This window comes from Podarcis vaucheri (genome assembly GCF_965113315.1).
Source record: "Podarcis vaucheri genome assembly, chromosome: 6".
NCBI classification, from domain to species: domain Eukaryota; kingdom Metazoa; phylum Chordata; class Lepidosauria; order Squamata; family Lacertidae; genus Podarcis; species Podarcis vaucheri.
This window is the reverse complement of record NC_138764.1, coordinates 20,566,055-20,584,321: the sequence shown is the minus strand read 5'-3', so window position 1 is coordinate 20,584,321 and position 18,267 is coordinate 20,566,055. Positions and strand designations below refer to the sequence as shown.

Below are 18,267 nucleotides of genomic sequence, written 5' to 3'. Positions count from 1 at the left end.
CGACTCTTCGTGACCCCATGGACTAGAGCATGCCAGGCACTCTTGTCTTCCACTGCCTCCCGCAGTTTGGTCAAACTCATGTGAGTAGCTTTGAGAACACTGTCCAACCATTTGTCCTCTGTCGTCCCCTTCTCCTTGTGCCCTCAATCTTTCCCTACATCAGGGTCTTTTCCAGGGAGTCTTCTCTTCTCATGAGGTGGCCAAAGTATTGGAGCCTCAGCTTCGGGATCTGTCCTTCCAGTGAGCATTCAGGGCTGATTTCCTCCAGAATGGATAGGTTTGATCTTCTTGCAGTCCATGGGACTCTCAAGAGTCTCCTCCAGCACCATAATTCAAAAGCATCAATTCTTCTGCGATCAGCCTTTTTTATGGTCCAGCTCTCACTTCCATACATCACTACTGGGAAAACCATAGCTTTAACTATATGTACCTTTGTCAGCAAGGTGATATCTCTACTTTTTAAGATGATGTGTCTTTTTAACAGCCATAGCTTGTTTAATTAGTCAAAGGCCTGGGAAAAGAGGATTTTGTTTGGCCTGGCACCTAAAGATATGTATCAAAGGTGCCAGGAGAGCCTCCCTGGGGAGAGCATTCCACAAATGGGGAGCCACCACAGAAAAGGTCTGTTCTCATGTTGCCACCGTCTGGGCCTCTTGTGGAAGAGGGACAGAAAAAAGGCCTCAGAGGATTATTACAGTGTCAGAAAGAGATGGTCCAGAAAAACAGAACTGCTCCCCCTAAATAAGGACAGCTGGGACAATTGAAATCAATAATTGGAGAAGTTGTATACATCCAACAATGTGTTCCAGTTTTGTGTGTGTGTTTCCTGCCGCAAACAAGGGGTTATATGGAAAGCAACATTTATTATCACTGCTCCAGCAAGCTCAAAAATGTTTTAAACCCTTTTCACCTAGTTTAACCCCAGATATCTGGAACCTGCTGGAACCTTTCAGCCAGCTGTAGTAGGTTGGAAAATATATCAGAAGCCATCCAAATTACTTTGTTGTCAGTTCATACCATTTGCAGCCTGTCTTTGAATGGCTGTCAAGTTATCAGCCAGTTTCAACAGGTCTGATACAAATGAAAAGAGGCTTATGTAAGAAAGAAACAAAAGGCTCATTTAAAACTCTGCTCTCTGCCAAAGTTCAGAAGCTGTTGCCCAAACATTTTAAACTAAGAATTCAGTTATCCCCTGCAGAGTTATTAAATTTGAAGGAGGGTGTTTAAATTTTGCCATTCAAGTGTAAAAGCAGAGGGAATTTAATCCAGCTTTACTGCAAAAGTTGGTGCATTCTTATCTACAAAAGAGACAATGCCATCTCCATAATTAGAAGCAGTATTTCTGTAGAATGTGTAAAAGATTTAGACAGTCCACCAATAAAAAGAATGACATGGAATCATAGCGGAGGTGTTTCATAATAGTCTAGCCTGCTGGACATGATAGTTTAGTGTACTGCATCAAACAACAGGCTCCAAGCCTCTTAATTATTGTAGCTCAAAGTCATACTATCCCTATTCCATGTACTCTTAACTTTAGGGAGAAGGATACTATTGTTATTATCACTGTGCAATTTAAAATTCCATATTACAAATAGATAAAACAGGTTACAGTCACAGGAATGGAGTGGATCATGAAAGTTCACATTTCAGGTATCAAGATCCAGGGTAAAGACAAGTATTTTGTATAGTGAAGGTGCCAGATGGACCTTTGTAGGGAGGGAGTTTCTTGACTAATGGCTACCACGGAGAAGGCCCCTCACCCAAGCCATATACCTCCCTCAAATTTATAGGGGTGGCAGATACAAATATGGCAAATGATGTGAGGCAGTTGTGTCTTCTTCAAGCACCAACCAAAGTGCATGTTGCACTTTGATCCCCTCCCCAAGGACAAAATACTCCAAACGCCCTAACTAAAAGTGAGTGAGGATTCTAATGAGAATTATTTCCTGTTGGGATTCATTCAGTGTTCTATGCGATTTTATTCAATGAATTGAGCAAATGCACTCAGCCATACCCAGTCCTTTAGGATTAAGCCTATAAAAACCTTCATTTTTCTAGCAGGCTCTTCCTACCATTTCTTCCTCTTTACCACAAGAGCGGATTTGTTTGGGAAGTGGGGGGAGACCAGCGCAAACACTAAAACCCCTTTTTGCTGAGTTCCTCCCACCTAAATAAGGCTCAGGAAACCACTGTGAGGCAAAGTAAATGAAACACACCCATCCACTTTTAGAAATACTGGTGGGCACTGCTATAATCTGCTGGGAGAGAAATGGCTCCTGTTTCTCTCAATTGCTGATTATCCATGGCCACCAGTTTAAAAAGGTAAAGGTAAAGGAGCCCTGGATAGTTAAGTCCAGTCAAAGGCGACTATGGGGTTGTGACACTCATCTCACTTTCAGGCTGAGGAACCCGGTGTTTGTCCACAGACAGCTTTCCAGGTCATGTGGCCAGCAGGACTAAACCGCTTCTGGTGCAACGGAACACTGCGACAGAAACCAGAGCGCAGGGAAACACTGTTTACCTTCCCTCCGCAGTGGTACATTTTATCTACTTGCACTGGCATGCTTTCAAACTGCTAGGTTGGCAGGAGCTGACACAGAGCAACAGGAGCTCACCCCATTGCGGGGATTTGAACCGCCAACCTTCTGATCGGCAAGCCCATCTGTATCCATATTTCTCCCTTTAAGAGAAGGATTCTCAGCAATCTTTGCATCCACTGTACAGATTAACTGTGAATCTGTGCAAATGTTTTCTGTGAGTCACAGCCTTAGGATCTGTGACCCCTCCCCCAATGAAATCTGCCATCAAAACTCTCCCCAACACACAATGTTCATCACATGCTTATCCTGTGCAGCAACCCCAAAGTCAATTCAGCATTTCATATTAGGAAAATTTAAGTGACAATCCAGCATAAAATCTTCTAAAACAGTGATGTGGATCCTGTCGTGCTTCAGATACTATGGAGCTGCTGCAGCCAACATGGCCAGAAGTCAAGGATGAGAGGAGTTGTAGTACAACATTATATGGAGAGCCACAACCTCTCTCACTGCCAGGATATGTCAATGATAGGGTTGCCATAAATCCAGCCGATTTCTGCCTGAACACTGCTGCCAAATGCATTATTCTGTATATTTCCAGCAAATTTCCGACATATGCCAACCCTACCAATGAATATCATCTAACATGGACAGAGATTTAAAACAAAAACAAAATCACCTCCATGATTATTCTGGAACTTGGTGATGAAATTGAATTGGCAATTGTTTATGTCTCAGATTGCAAGGGGACCAAAGCACCAAAGATACAGCAGCAGGAAAAGAAAATGCACTCACTTTAATTGAACTAGTCATCTCTATTCTAGCAACTAAAATGTTTCAAGTGACACATGATCATTTGGGGAAGATTTTATCTTTATTTTAGACTCTGCTCATCTCAGTAAAGTCTCTTAATTAGCACAATCCTTGTGGGAGCAAATTAATAAGCCAGTCTACATGTGTTAGCAAGGATTTCATCATCCTAATGCCATATATTTAAAAGAATCTAAAATGGTTTATTAACGATACCATTGAGTTTCCTTTTCCTTTCAGTTATTGCTTTTATCTTGATTTTTCTTTCTTTCTTGAGGGAATCTTAAGAGGTAAACAACAAAGAGGGAAATTGCGCAATTAATACAAAATGCCGGAATGATAGTCAACAGAAGAAAACGTAATTTATCAAAATATAACACAAAAATGAATTTCATATTTTAAAAGTATCAACAATAAATAAATATGCGAAATCTATAAAAATGGATAATAATTTCCATTGATTGTAAAATGCAGCATGATGGTTTCTAAGAATTAGATAAAATCTTTAAAAAGCTTTTATCATGAGCAGTTAGTGACAAATGTTCCTAGTGGGTGGAAATTCCTGAGCTGGATTTGTTTTTTTGTTTTTCTTGTTTCTTGTTGTGATACTGTTCTATTGGTACGTAAAGTTGGCTTTCTTTGGTAGAGTTTCACTCTCAGACAACTTTCTAAGCCACTTCAAAGTGGCCTGCATATCCAGGTTCTAATCAAACTGTGGATCCCATAGATCACTTGAAGGTGACTCATCTACAACCGGTAAGCATCTCTCCAGTAATGATATTTTCTGGTAGCTAGCTTTTTGTTCTTGTACGATGTTGCAAACGATATTGGATTAGTGCATACGTTTGAGTAATGAGCACTCATTCTCATCAGAAGGCAATTTATGGCAGTGATACAAATTTCAAACTGATTTGCAGAGTTAAATTAACGAATCCTACTTTAGGATGATTGGTAGGTGATTTTTCATCCAGTTTTATATAAATTCAATTGTGAGGTAGCTGGTGTCTGTATAGTACAATAAAAGTGTGTGTGTATGCCATGGATGAAATTGAATCCATTGGTTTAAGACCATACGAGCAAGGTTTGCATTCATACAGGGTTGCTGAGAATACTGCTGTGCTTTCTTTAACCCATACACACACACACACACACACACACAGAGAGAGAGAGAGAGAGAGAGAGAGAGAGAGAGAGAGACTGCAGTTCTTTATTACAGCTGAGAATTCATTTACTTATCAATGACAGAATACTTCTTTCTTTTCCAATTACTGATTACTGAAATCACTAGGACCCTTTAAAATCTATCCCCCTCTAGACACAGAGGTTCATATGGGAAGGGTGTTGCCAGATATGCTTGTGGGGAAAGTCTATAGCTCAGTGGTAGAGGTAAAGTACCCTGGATGGTTAAGTCCAGTCAAAGGTGACTATGGGGTTGCAGCGCTCATCTCGCTTTCAGGCCAAGGGAGCCGGCATTTGTCCACAGCTTTCCGGGTCATATGGCCAACATAATTAATCCACTTCTGGTGCAATGGAACACCATGATGAAAACCAGAGCGCACAGAAATGCTGTTTACCTTACCACCACAGCAGTACCTATTTATCTACTTGCACTGGTGTGCTTTTGAACTGCTAAGTTTGCAGGAGCTGGGACAGAGCAATGGGAGCTCACTCCGTTGCGGGGATTTGAACAACCGACCTTCTGATCAGCAAGCCCAAGAGGCTCAGTGGTTTAGACCACAACACCACCAACATCCCTCCAAAGCTCAGTGGTAAAGTATATGTGCTGCATGTCGAATGTCCCAAGTTCAATTCCTGGCATCTCTAAAGAGGGCTGGGAGAGAACAGCTGCTCAAAGCCCAGGAGTGCCGCTGCCATGCAATGTAGACAATACTGCATTGGATAGATTGGTGGTCTCACTTGGTATAATGCAACTTCCTATGTGAACCCTTTAGTTACATGTGTGTCCATGGAACTATTACTTTGCAGATTTGTACTTGAAATAATTTCACTTTGCTCATTAGTTCTAAGTGTATGTACCTGCCTCATCTAGTATATTGCAGAATGCTTTGGTTGATCGACTTTGGAGACTACTAAACTACCCACTTATGTCTACTCATATTTCTTTTTGGTTGGCATCCATCTGCCTCAAAAGACAATAGAGTGTGCCTCCAGGGGTGAAGTCAAACTGCTGTGTTAGCAGCACCGAAGTGACTGCCCCAGGGCACAAGCCTGGGCAGTGTATATGGAAGTCCTGGGCTGCCTAGATGACAATACTCCCCTCTCAGCCTCACTGATGTGGTCCAAAGGAAAGCAGAGCAATATTTTTGGCACCAACTTGACAGCAGGAGTTGCCGGAAGTAGGCAGACAAGGGGCCAGCCAAACATTTTAGGAATCCACTCCAGATTTGGGTTGGGTATACTGTTGGGGCAATGCAGTCAGATGGGTGGGGTACAAGATAGATAGATGATAGATAGATAGATGATAGATAGATAGATAGATAGATAGATAGATAGATAGATAGATAGATGATAGATAGATAGATATAGATAGATGATAGATAGATAGATAGATAGATAGATAGATAGATAGATAGATGATAGATAGATAGATGATAGATGATAGATGATAGATGATAGATGATAGATGATAGATGATAGATGATAGATAGATAGATAGATAGATAGATAGATAATGATGATGACAGATAGATAGATGATAGATAGATAGATAGATGATAGATATTCCTGAAGATGTCCCCCAAGGCAGTGAAAGTTTAGGATCAGAGACATTCTTCTGCTAGATGAGCTAGCTTCCCAGGTTGACAAGCCCCATTTGCCCTTCACGATATCAGGCCTAAATTAATTACATGTTTCTCTTACATCAGGGGTTGTCAGCCTGGTCCCTACCACCCACTAGTGGCTGTTTCAGGATTCTAGGTAGGTGGTACGAGGTTCTAGGGCACAAGCTAGAGCACTGCTGGCCGTAAGGAAATTTTACTATCAAGAAAGATGCATTAGTGGGCGGTAGGTATAAAAAGGTTGACTACCCCGTCTTACATAATTACTCACTATATGAACGATTTAGTCCTTGCAAAGTAAAAATGCAATTCCTTTAATTTTAATTCAAACTGGAGATTATCCCTTTTCCCTGAAATTATCCCAGCAAAACTGCTTTTTTGAGGTTGTGTGGTGTGATGGCGGCACTTTTCAGAAGTAAAATCCACCAACATATGTCAATGATGGAAATCATACTGAAATATACTGATGCTTAGTGGCAGTACCACTTGGCGGATTACACAATAAAATATGGGTGAAATTCAACTGTATAAAATTGTAGCATTCAACCAAGAGAAATCCCCATCGAATTTTAATGCTCTCAGGGTCAGTTGCATTGTTAAGGGTGCTTCTTTTATACCACATTTTGTTTACTTGCAATGAATGCTGGAGCCCATGGCTTATGGCTTTTCCTCCATTTAATGAAGAAGAGAACCTGTGACCCAGCAGATGTTGTTGGACTCTAACTCCCATCAGCCTCTGATTGTGTGACCAATGTTCAGGGATGATGGGAGAAGTAGTCCAAGAACAGATGGAGGGCTACAGATTCCTGAGTTAAAGGAATATAAAGATGCAGGTAAGCACGTGAAAAAGAGCCTGAACAGAGTGTCCAGAATTATTTTTAAATAAAACGCACACAGCAGAATGAATGATCTGCATAATGGACCACATTTAATTCATGGTGGAGATCTTTGTATTAAATAGATCTTTTCATGGGAATAATAGGTCTCACAATGCTAGCTAATTGAAGCAGAGAAAACTACAGTTTACTTAATTTTCTAGTCCACTAACTTTTAGGAGAGTCAGGATTTCACATTTCACTTCAGTGCTATATAAGATGCCGTTTAAACTTCTAATAAAGTTTAATATTATTCTTGGAAGAGGCTCATTTCAAGGTTTCATTTTAGTGAGAGAATCCAAAAGAAGATTGCTGTAACAAATCATGTACCATATTAGAGAGAGAGAGAGAAACTGGCTTTAATTTGTAGGTATTTCTGCTGAAGCAGATAGTTTAAAGGCACACTCGTAAGAAAAAAGGAGAAACATCCAACACTGAAACACTTCACAGAAATGAAAATGGCCACCTTTCTAAATATTGTCCAGGGTGCTTCAACTGATAACAATTAATAATAAAACCCATTCCTGCTTGAGATATCTGCTTACCTAATTACAAGTTTGGAGGCCTTGCAGGAAAGTTCCACCTCACCTGGCGTTCCATGACAAGAACTGCCTTCCCCTCCGCTGGCTGGGAAATTTGAATTCAGCCTGCCTGCTGAATTGGCCAATGGCAGGCAGGCTTAGTGGGCAGGTGACTGGAGGAGGGGCAGACCTGACTGAGCCTCCAGGCTTCACTCAGGTCCACTCCCCCTGTATTTAAACAGGCCTGTGTCTTCCATGGCACACAGTTCTTCATTGGCGCTCCAGCCCACCCTCCCTATGTATCCTACTTCTACACTGGAGGTTCCCAAAATTATTTGGCCTACCGCCCCGTTTTCAGAAAAAAACAAACAAACTCAGAACCTCCCTGGAAATCTACCTTCTTTAAGCAAACAAACAGAAAGATGCAATGACAAATTCGTGTTCTTTTATGTGTTTATATTTCTACCTACATCCTACAACAGAGAAAAGAAAGATGTCACTGTAATTAAGACGCATTGAGGCTCGAAATTATAAAATTATTTATTAAATCAACCATGGTAACATCCACACTACACACAGAAAAACGAGGATAATAAAAAGAAGGATAATACTAAAATAAAAATTGCAAATGACATTGAAAACAATCCCAAAGGAAAGGATGAAACTGAGAATTTCAAAATTTCCTTCTCTTCTTTATGCTTCCACTGCCCCCTTACTTTTATTCAATGTCCCCCAACTGCACCTGAAGATATTACACACACACACACACACACACACACACACACTGGTCATTCCAGCTCCCTCCAGAGGGTAGTACCTCTCACTTGGGAAACTCTGTTCTACACCCATCAGTTGTTGTGTTATGTTTTTCACCTTGCTATGGACAAAGTTGGTTGCTGTATTCAGGACCGGGGAGCAACTTTTCCCTTCAGACCAATTGGCCCTGTCTGATACCCCGTTTTCCCGAAAGTAACACATTCTCCCAAAATAAGACCTACTTCCAGTTTTGCCTCTCACTGTAATATAAGGCCTCCCCCAAATATAAGGCCTCCCCGATAATAAGGCCACCCCAGAATATAAGGCCCCCGAAGCTACCGTAAGGCATTGTACCGTATGCAGGTAATAAATTTCCAATTTTTTTGTTCAACAATAAATGTGTACCGTATTCTTCTTCATGGAAAAATAAGACATCCCCTGAAAATAAGACCTGGCGCATCTTTGGGAGCAAAAATTAATATAAGACACTGTCTTATTTTCAGGGAAATTGTAGTTTTGCCTGCCTGGTAGCAATCATCACAACCTTTGGTGGTTTAGGCATTAGGCAAGCCTTAGGCATGGTTGGAGGAGAGGTTTCCTCCAAAGGATAGGGATAACCCATTAAAGAGATCATGAAGGATATGCTTCTGTCCAAACACCCAGACGAGGTCTAGGGTCACAACACTCCTTAAGGCAGCGGTCCTATCAGGGTATACCTATTTGAATTAAGTTTCAGTCTATGTGAGACAGTGTGCAATGGAAAAATGGAATGACTATGTTTTTGAATATATACAATCTGATATATTTGAACAGGTAATGACGGAAGATGTACATGGGAAAACAAATGTCAAAAGATTTTGAATAAATGGACAAGATATAGGAATTGGATAGCACGTGGGGAAGCCAACCCAAGCACCCAAATTAGAATGAATACTCTGTGCATATGGTTAAAGATTTGAAGAGAGAACAATTTTGGGGGGAGGGGTTAAAGGGGAGGGAGGAAGGGGGGGGAAACACCAAATTAGGATAAATGAGTAGGGACAAAAATATATATTGTTATGCATAACTAATAGGATGATTTTGAGGCATGTTATTGTTAGATTTTCGACTGAATGATTTTTTTGTAAGTTATTCAACGTCCCTGGATGAAAGTGTGATTATAAAGAAGAAGAAGAAATAATAATATGTGAGACAGTGTGGGATAGCCACACCCACCTTCCAAAGGCCATATGCAAGCTGTGGGTTGTGGCCATCCCACACTGTCTCACATACACTGTCATACTCTCACACAAAGTGCACACAGCCCTCCCAAGCAGAGGCACATTTAGGGCAAGAGGTGTGATTGAACTGGGTGTGCAGCCAAGGACTTGCCTGGGGCTTTAAAGTAATTAGAAGATAGGTTTTGGCACAGAGCTGGATTGCACAGAACAAGTGTGCTCCCCTGAGACCAAGATAGTTGATCCAGAGAACTTCGGAAAGAGAGAGAGCGTGAGAGGAGACCCACATGGACATATTAGAGGTGTCCCACTGCCAGGCTAACAGCCTTTCTGCTTGTTTAGAGAATGTTTTCAAAACTTGGAGGGGGGGGTTATTGCTTTTTTTGTTTTATTTTGATTAAATATTTTGTTGTTTTATATTTTGATTTTGTTCTGTGAACCAACCTGAGACCTCTGGGTCTAGGGCAGTAGACCCTATTCCAGGGCTGTTCAAAAGGTCAATCACGACTTACCGGTTGATTGCGGGATGCCCCTGGCCGATCCTGGCCAATCGTGGGATCCTCCTCCCTGTTCCCCGCAAAAAAAGCTCAGCAACTTTGATGAAGCTTTCCCCAAAAAAGCTCATCAACTCTGGTCAATCCAATGGATAGAACACTGCCAGTTTTTTAATAGTAGTTGTAGATTGCAGTCTCTTGGACGTTGGACAGCCCTGCCCTATTCAATTAACAACAACAACAACAACAACAACAACAACAACAACAACAACAACTATCGTATAGGAATTGATGGATTGGACTATTTCTAGTCCATCTTGATTTGATTGAGAGCCAGTGTGCTGTAATGGTTAAGAGCGATAGACTCGCAATCTGGGGAACTGGGCTCGCGTCTCCGCTCCTCTACATGTAGCTGCTGGGTGACCTTGGGCCAGTCACACTTCTCTGAAGTCTCTCAACCCCACTCACCTCACAGAGTGTTTGTTGTGGGGGAAGAAGGGAAAGGATATGGTTAGCCGCTTTGAGACTCCTTCGGGTAGTGATAAAGTGGGATATCAAATCCACACTCTTCTTTTTCTTCTTCTTTTGCATATCTTCACTCACAAGTCTGTTCTGACCTGTTTCTGCATTAATATCACCCCCAAAAAAGTCTGTGAAGAAATTGTATCTGAATGCAAATATTAAATTCAAAGTTGCTTCCCACCCCCCTCAATGTCTCTAAATAGGTGATTTATCTCAATGTGCACATTTGCAAATGTATTTTAACATACGAAATGTATTTTAACATACATTTTTATGGATTTCTGTATATTTTCTGCACTCAAGGGCGGCATTGCAAAATTCAGAGAACTGCAAAATCAGAAGGCTAATGACATTCCGTTCCATGCATTAGTTCAGGACGTGTGAATGACATTATTTCATTTCAAAATGTGGACTAAACTAAATCACCCTCTATCCCTTTGGTAACGTTTCCTGTTCATGAGACCAATGCTTCTCCCAGAATGTCATACCTTTTCATGTTAACACCCTGCTCTTCCAGAGGGCAGTGGTCCAAAATTATATTTCTTTCGGGGGCCACTAGGGGGCGCATTGGAAGATGGCTGACAATAACATCTCTCTGACCCACACAAGGTAATTTGGAGGCTATGATGGGGGTAATTAGCCTCCTTAACCCCCCCCCAGGATTGTGGGGGGGGGGGACAGCCCTTGCCTGCTGTGCCCTATACCACCCCTGAATTTGTGGGGGTGGGGGAACTAGGCACAAAGCCCTCCTGTGGGATTTCGGCACTCCTGGACGCCGTCCCTGATTCGTGCCACTAGATGCAGAACTTCAAAGGAAACAATTTGGATGAAAGGAATGCACATATTTCAAGAAAGAAGGGGGAGTAAAGACTGCTAACAGAAGAGATCTCTGACAAAACAAGATAAGAATAAAACATGAGAAGATACGCTAAGTCAAGGTACAGCAAATGACTGATGGGGGAGGGGGAAAAAACTCTCCGTTCTTTCCCTATGTGATTAAACAAGAGTCCCTTCCCCTCACGAGTCAGAAATGTCGTTTTAAGGACTTAAGCTGTGGATTTAAGGCTGTGTGGAGATAAACTTTCGAACCAAAGCACGTTTTAAGCAGAGCATGGGATGTGTAAGAGCTCTGGAATGACGCAGTTAAAAATGCCGTCGCCATATTGGGAAGTTCTGTCGGAGGTCTTGAGTCTGGGAGGAGAAAGAGAGAAATAGAGCTGTTTATATATTGTGGGTTAAACTCCTCAGTGGGACTTAAGAGCGACAGTTTTACGAGACTATGATGGAAAGAGTGATGTTATCTATGAAGGAGATGATATATGGAAACCATCTCGATTTGAGGATTGGAAGAACGGAAAATTCACACAGGACTATTATTACTATTGGTGTTTATCGGCTTAAGGAGACTATCAGAAGAGATCATAAAGAAAAAAGAGAAAATATATGAACAAGATGTGATGTGGAAACAGCAAGATAAGATGGGATAGAATTATGAACTCTGTTTGGACTGATTGGGACTGATTGGGACATTAACACAGCAGCAAGAAGATGATCAGAATCCCCCTTCGGATCTTGAAATATGGGTCCCCCCAACAAAATTTAAAATTCGGCTTTGTAATTCGGAATTTATGTGATATGATTTAATTTGATGTGATTGGCCAGTTAATAAAAATTATTTTTTTAAAAAACAAAAAAACAACAAAATTCTATTTCTTTCTATTAGTATATGTATCCATCTAGCCAATGATTATTTTGAAGTACTTGATCTCTCTGCCTCAACCTTTCTCTGCATACATTTCATTCTTGGATGCTGCACCACAGTCCTTGAACACTGTACAGTCATTAATCTGACACCTAGGCTGTGGCAGCCAGACATTTTCCACATTGACATTTTCTTCCCCATGAAGTGGCTGAATTTCAGACTTTGATCTCATTTTCATTAGTGCCACTGCATATTGTGAAGCCCAGAAGCCTGGCTTGATCTCTCTTCTTCTGCCATGAACAGCACCCCTTTCTTCTGGCAATCACATTCCATCCCTGTCTAATCACGCTTCCCCTTGGGTGACAGCTTTTCAAACATGTTGGCATATCAGTTGACAAAATGGCTGAGAGATAATAACACAGGATGGGGAGTGGGAGGAAAGGCCCAACAGTTCTTAAAAAAAGAAAAGAAATTGCACTGCCTTGCTGGTAATTAAATTTGGGACATTGCTTCTGCCTTTTCTTCTTCTTTGTGGAACTTTCATAAGCCAAAGGGAAAGAGTTGCAGGTTGCCTTTAGATGTCTCTATTTCAACTATCTTGGAAGAAAACCTGTTCTCCAGTCAAATGACTCCCAGCCCAATTAGCATGAGCGGGGGCAAAGAATACAAAATACTACAATTTCCCTGAGGAAATATGCACAACTTAGTTTGTGTTTAAAGGAAAAGAAAGAAACAGTAGACCACATTCTTACATATTTTCTGGCCTAATACAGTGGTACCTCGGGTTACAGACGCTTCAGGTTACAGATGCTTCAGGTTACAGACTCTGCTAACCCAGAAATAGTACCTTGGGTTAAGAACTTTGCTTCAGGATGAGAACAGAAATTGCGAGGCGGTGGCATGGTGGCAGCGAGAGGCCCCATTAGCTAAAGTGGTACCTCAGGTTAAGAACAGTTTCAGGTTAAGAATGGACCTCCGGAACGAATTAAGTTCTTAACCCAAGGTACCACTGTACATATTAGCAATGCAGGCTCAAACACTGTGAGCTAAGTGGGGATCCAGCTTCCATGGATACGTCCCTACCTGGAAGGGGAAATCACACAAACCTGCAGATTCTGTGTGTGGCATCTTCCTGCCCAGCTCAGCAGTCTCTGTGTAGCACTGCATTTTAAAACAAAACAAAACCAAACCAAAAACTGAAATCTAATGTATCAGACAAGGGTGAGGAGGCTAGAAGGGTCTGCAAGCTACTTCTGACAGCCACAGATTACTGTTTTGGGAGTTCCAACCTGGGAGAATCCAGGGCTATCTCCACCCAACTTGGAAGAAGCTCAGATCACGCTCCCCTCTCAAATTGGCCATATTGGGTTCAGGATGCAGCTAGATTCAAAGGACAGCTTCACTAGGTTCACTTCCTCTATACCAGAGATGGGCAAACTGCAACCTTTCAGGTGTTGTTTGACTCCAACCTGCCTGGAGTCATTTGATTTGAGCTCATTTCTCAAACATCAGAATTGGGGTTTCTCCAGCTACCTAATTTTGAAAGTACAGAATGATGGTGATGCTAAATAACCTGCAGTATGTTTGAATATGTGGACGTGGGCAGCGCTGTGGCCTAAACCACTGAGCCTCTGGGCTTGCCGATCGGAAGGTTGGCGGTTCAAATCCCCGCGACGGGGTGAGCTCCCGTTGCTCGGTCCCAGCTCCTGCCAACCTAGCAATTCAAAAGCATGTCAAAGTGCAAGTAGATAAATAGATACCGCTCCGGCGGGAAGGTAAATGGCATTTCCATGCACTGCTCTGGTTTCACCAGAAGCGGCTTAGTCATGCTGGTCACATGTCCCGGAAGCTGTACGCCGGCTCCCTCAGCCAATAAAGCGAGATGAGCGCCACAACCCCAGAGTTGGCCACAACTGGACCTAATGGTCAGGGGTCCCTTTACCTTTATCTTTTGAATAGGCTTGAACCCAATTCTGCTTTTGCACCTCATTTTGGTTTCTTTGTTTAATTGTTTGATGAAATAGGGAAATGGCGCTTCGAGAAGATAGGGGCAGTAAGGGGATGGGAGCTCCTTTCAACCTGATTGCTGCACTCCCTTCTGGGCAATGGCCTAAGGGCTGCAGGCCGGTGGCAGGAAGGGCCAGAATCAAAAATGGAATGACAAATCTAAATCTTTCCTTCTGTCTGGACAAGCAAGATGCAGTTTCATATTTCAAGGGCACATTCACTCTAGGCAAAAGCAGCACCAGTGGAGTGTGTGGCCTGGGGACAATTTGGGGGCTGGATCGAGTTCCTGGGAGATCGACACATTTGGCCCTCAGGTCTGAGGTTTCCCCACCCCTGGGTTACAGCATTTAAATGGATACGAGCCACAATCCGGTGCAGTGCATTTAGACTGATTGATATCAGCGAGCTTTAGCACACTTAATTCTTCGTCGGACTCTGCGTTGATAGTAAATGGCTTCTTAATCACCTCAGTTCCAGGATACAGCCCCCCCCCAGTAAATTCATTCAGTTACTGCAAAAGAAATGGGGGGGTGGGAATTGTTATCTAAGCACATCCCCTGTATAGTATTTCACTGAAACCTCAGTGCTCCTGATTAAGTGCAGAACAATGGATGCCTTTTGAACAGCACTTTGACCTGAATTAAATACATGAATTTAAACAAATTTCTTAGGCTTTCATTTCAAATGGCCTGGTGAAACAGGGCATACAGGCAAGGGAGTGAAAATTCCCTCATATTGACCACTTTATCGGGATCCAGATGCTTGAAACTGAAGTTTAAAATGTGAAGTAGCAGCACATAAAGCTTGTGAGAGCTGCATTAGCAACATTGATCGTTGTGGCACGGTACCGGTTTGAATGGGGTCTCATATTTGGCTTCTGTATTGGATTAGAATTGATTGTATGTATGTGCTGATGCTGTTTTAAACTATGTACAGTGGTACCTCAGGTTAAGTACTTAATTCGTTCCGGAGGTCCGTACTTAACCTGAAACTGTTCTTAACCTGAAGCACCACTTTAGCTAATGGGGCCTCCCGCTGCTGCCACGCCGCCAGAGCATGATTTCTGTTCTTATCCTGAAGCAAAGTTCTTAACCTGAAGCACTATTTCTGGGTTAGTGGAGTCTGTAACCTGAAGCGTATGTAACCTGAAGCGTATGTAACCCGAGGTACCAATGTATGTGTATATAAAAACATTTTCTATATGCTATTGTTTTAGCTGGTTTTTTATGTATGTAACTGTTGTACATATGTTTTTATCATATTGCAAATCTCTTTGGGAGGCCTCATGGGAAGCAATTCATAGAAGATTATAATGGTGGTGGTAACGGTGATCATTTATACTTCTTACTTGTAGAAGTTACACACTCAACCTACAGGCATACAGAAAAAGCAACAGCAGGTGAGGGAGAAAGTGAACGGAGATATTTCTCTCCCTCCCCCCTTCCAGGCTATTTAATTAAGCTTGAATGGCAGGAGGTTCAAAACACACCAAACGAAGTCCTTCTCTTGGAAGATGTTAACACGTAGTATTTACTGCCATAAGATGTGCTAGAGGGGTTTAAAGGGGGGTTAGACAAATTAAGGATAAGGCTGTCATTGGTTAGTTATTTACCTCCAACACCAGACACTTTAATAATAATAATAATAATAATAATAATAATAATAATAATAATAATACCTCCCCCCCCAATATGGCTGGGTTTCCCCAGCCTCTCTGTGTAGCTTCCAACAAAATATTAAAAACACAATACAGCATCAGACATAAAAAACTTCCCTAAACAGGGCCACCTTCAGATTGTCTTTTAAAAGTTATTGCCTTGACATCTGCTGGGAGGGCGTTCCACAGGGCAGGCACCACTACCGAGAAGGCCCTCTGCCTGGTTCCCTGTAACCTCACTTCTCGCAGCGAGGCAACCGCCAGAAGGCCCTCAGCGCTGGACCTCAGTGTCCGGGCTGAACGATAGGGGTGGAGACACTCCTTCAGGTATACGGGACTGAGGCCATTTAGGGCTTTAAAGGTCAACACCAACACTTTGAATTGTGTCAGAAACATACTGGGAGCAAATGCAGATGAATATCTTAAAGCATGGGTAGGCAAACTAAGGCCCAGGGGCCGGATCTGGCCCAATCGCCTTCTAAATCCAGCCCGCGGACGGTCCGGGAATCAGCATATTTTTACTTGAGTAGAATGTATCCTTTTATTTAAGATGCATCTCTGGGTTATTGGAGCATAGGAATTCATTATTATTATTTTTTTAAAAAAAAATATAGTCCCCCCCACAAAGTCTGAGGACCGGCCCCCTGATGAAAAAGTTTGCTGACCCCTGCGCTTAAAGCATATGAATGCCCACTGCTGTGAAACAATAGCATGAATAAGCTATTGCCCTCAAGTCTAGTTTGTGAGCTTCCCAGAGGCATCTCGTTGAAGACTATGTGAAAGAGGACCTAGATCAAAGCTGTGCTTTTCTTCTGTAACGTATAAGAAGCATAAAAATAATGAGCAGATTCATTTAAGGATAGGCTCACCTGAACAACTTATGAAAGTCTATCTCTTGCCACCCAGTTTACTTATTTTATTTGGGATGTAGAAAGTTAGCATAATGAAAAGAGAAGCCTGAAAAGGATAGACATATATATCAACTGTTTGTTGCATTCGGGATGGAAATACTAATACTCTATATATCTTGCTATTTGTCTCAGTGTACCTTTGGGGGAGAAAATAGTCTCTGGCCAACCATTTCCCAATGACATTTTAGTAGCAGCTGGAAAATAGCTTGTAGTTAGTCAGGTAATGAGAACTGAAATAGGATTGCGGAAGACATGTAAGAACGGGGGAAAGAACACACACACCCCAAATGAGTGTTGAAACCAGAAACCAGAAACCAGAAATGGTAAATATAAAATCCAAGAGGCAAAAGTGAAAATAGTGTATATGGCTGTGTTGTGTGAAAATATGAGGTGGGTGGGAGAACCATAATTCAAGTTATGGGGAAATGATGGAATTGCCACAAAACCCATTTTCTTTCCACAAAATTCAACAGCAATTTAGGGCTATTTTGCACAACATGTGGTAGACGGGTTCGCATAAATTCAGCATATTTCTTACATTATTATTTTTATTTTTTAAAAAATGATATTTATTAAAGGTTCATAAACAAATTTAAGGAAATTTTAAACATAAAATACATAAAACAGAGAGAATTACAAAAATAGGAAGAATACAGAACAAAACACATATTCAACAAAAAGATAGTTACCAAGATAAAATAAATCATAACAAACACCAATAGACCCACCCCGAAAAAAGAAAAAAGAGAAATTATACCTCCAAATATTATATTTTGTTCACTAGTTTCTTGACCTCCTCACACCTCCCTTTTTGTATTCCATTTCAAATATTTAGTTCAGCAAGTTCTTGCCCTCTGTCGTTTAACCTTGTTCAACATCTTAAACTATAATAAAGATATAATTTCCGTCATTATCGATCCAAATTTACATATTCTTATTAATCTTATTACTAACACCACTTATTTTCAGTCCAACGTCCTTTTAACATTCATTAATTTTACAGTATTTCTGTAGATAGTCTTTAATTTTTTTCCAATCTTCAACCACCGACTCTTCTCCCTGGTCTCGGATTCTGCCAGTCATTTCTGCCAATTCCATGTAGTCAATCACCTTTGTCTGCCATTATTCCAGAGTGGGTAAGCATATTTCTTACATTAGACACTGTGATGCTTGAAAGGCAGGTACCAACAAACACACCTGTGTTTATTGTGGCTGACATGTGCTTGGAAGGCATGACCCCAGGTCTCTGGTGCACCTTTGCTTCAGGTGTAAAGTTCCCCTTTAAGGCATTGGCATGCTGAAACCCCATCTGTAGCAAGTGCTAAGTACACCTCCGTCATGCTAACTGAACTCAAGACCGGACAAGGCTAATAGATTTTTGTTCAGTTTTCTAAGATAGGCTGTTGTTGGTTTTTGCTTCCTTTTATGTTTTGCCCAAGTAGGAACCCTCAAAAATTGCC

The 18,267-nt window shown here is 41.6% G+C and overlaps 2 long non-coding RNA genes across 2 annotated transcripts in view; one reads left to right on the top strand and one right to left on the bottom strand.

The window, feature by feature from the left end:
- The window catches only part of LOC309533896, a 395,549-nt gene that overhangs the window by 202,842 nt on the left and 174,440 nt on the right, over window positions 1-18,267 (bottom strand). The window lies entirely within an intron of this gene.
- On the top strand, window positions 11,086-11,456 carry LOC309533942. The gene is made up of 2 exons (XR_014220556.1): window positions 11,086-11,139; window positions 11,329-11,456. It is a non-coding gene; the product is annotated as an uncharacterized lncRNA (long non-coding RNA).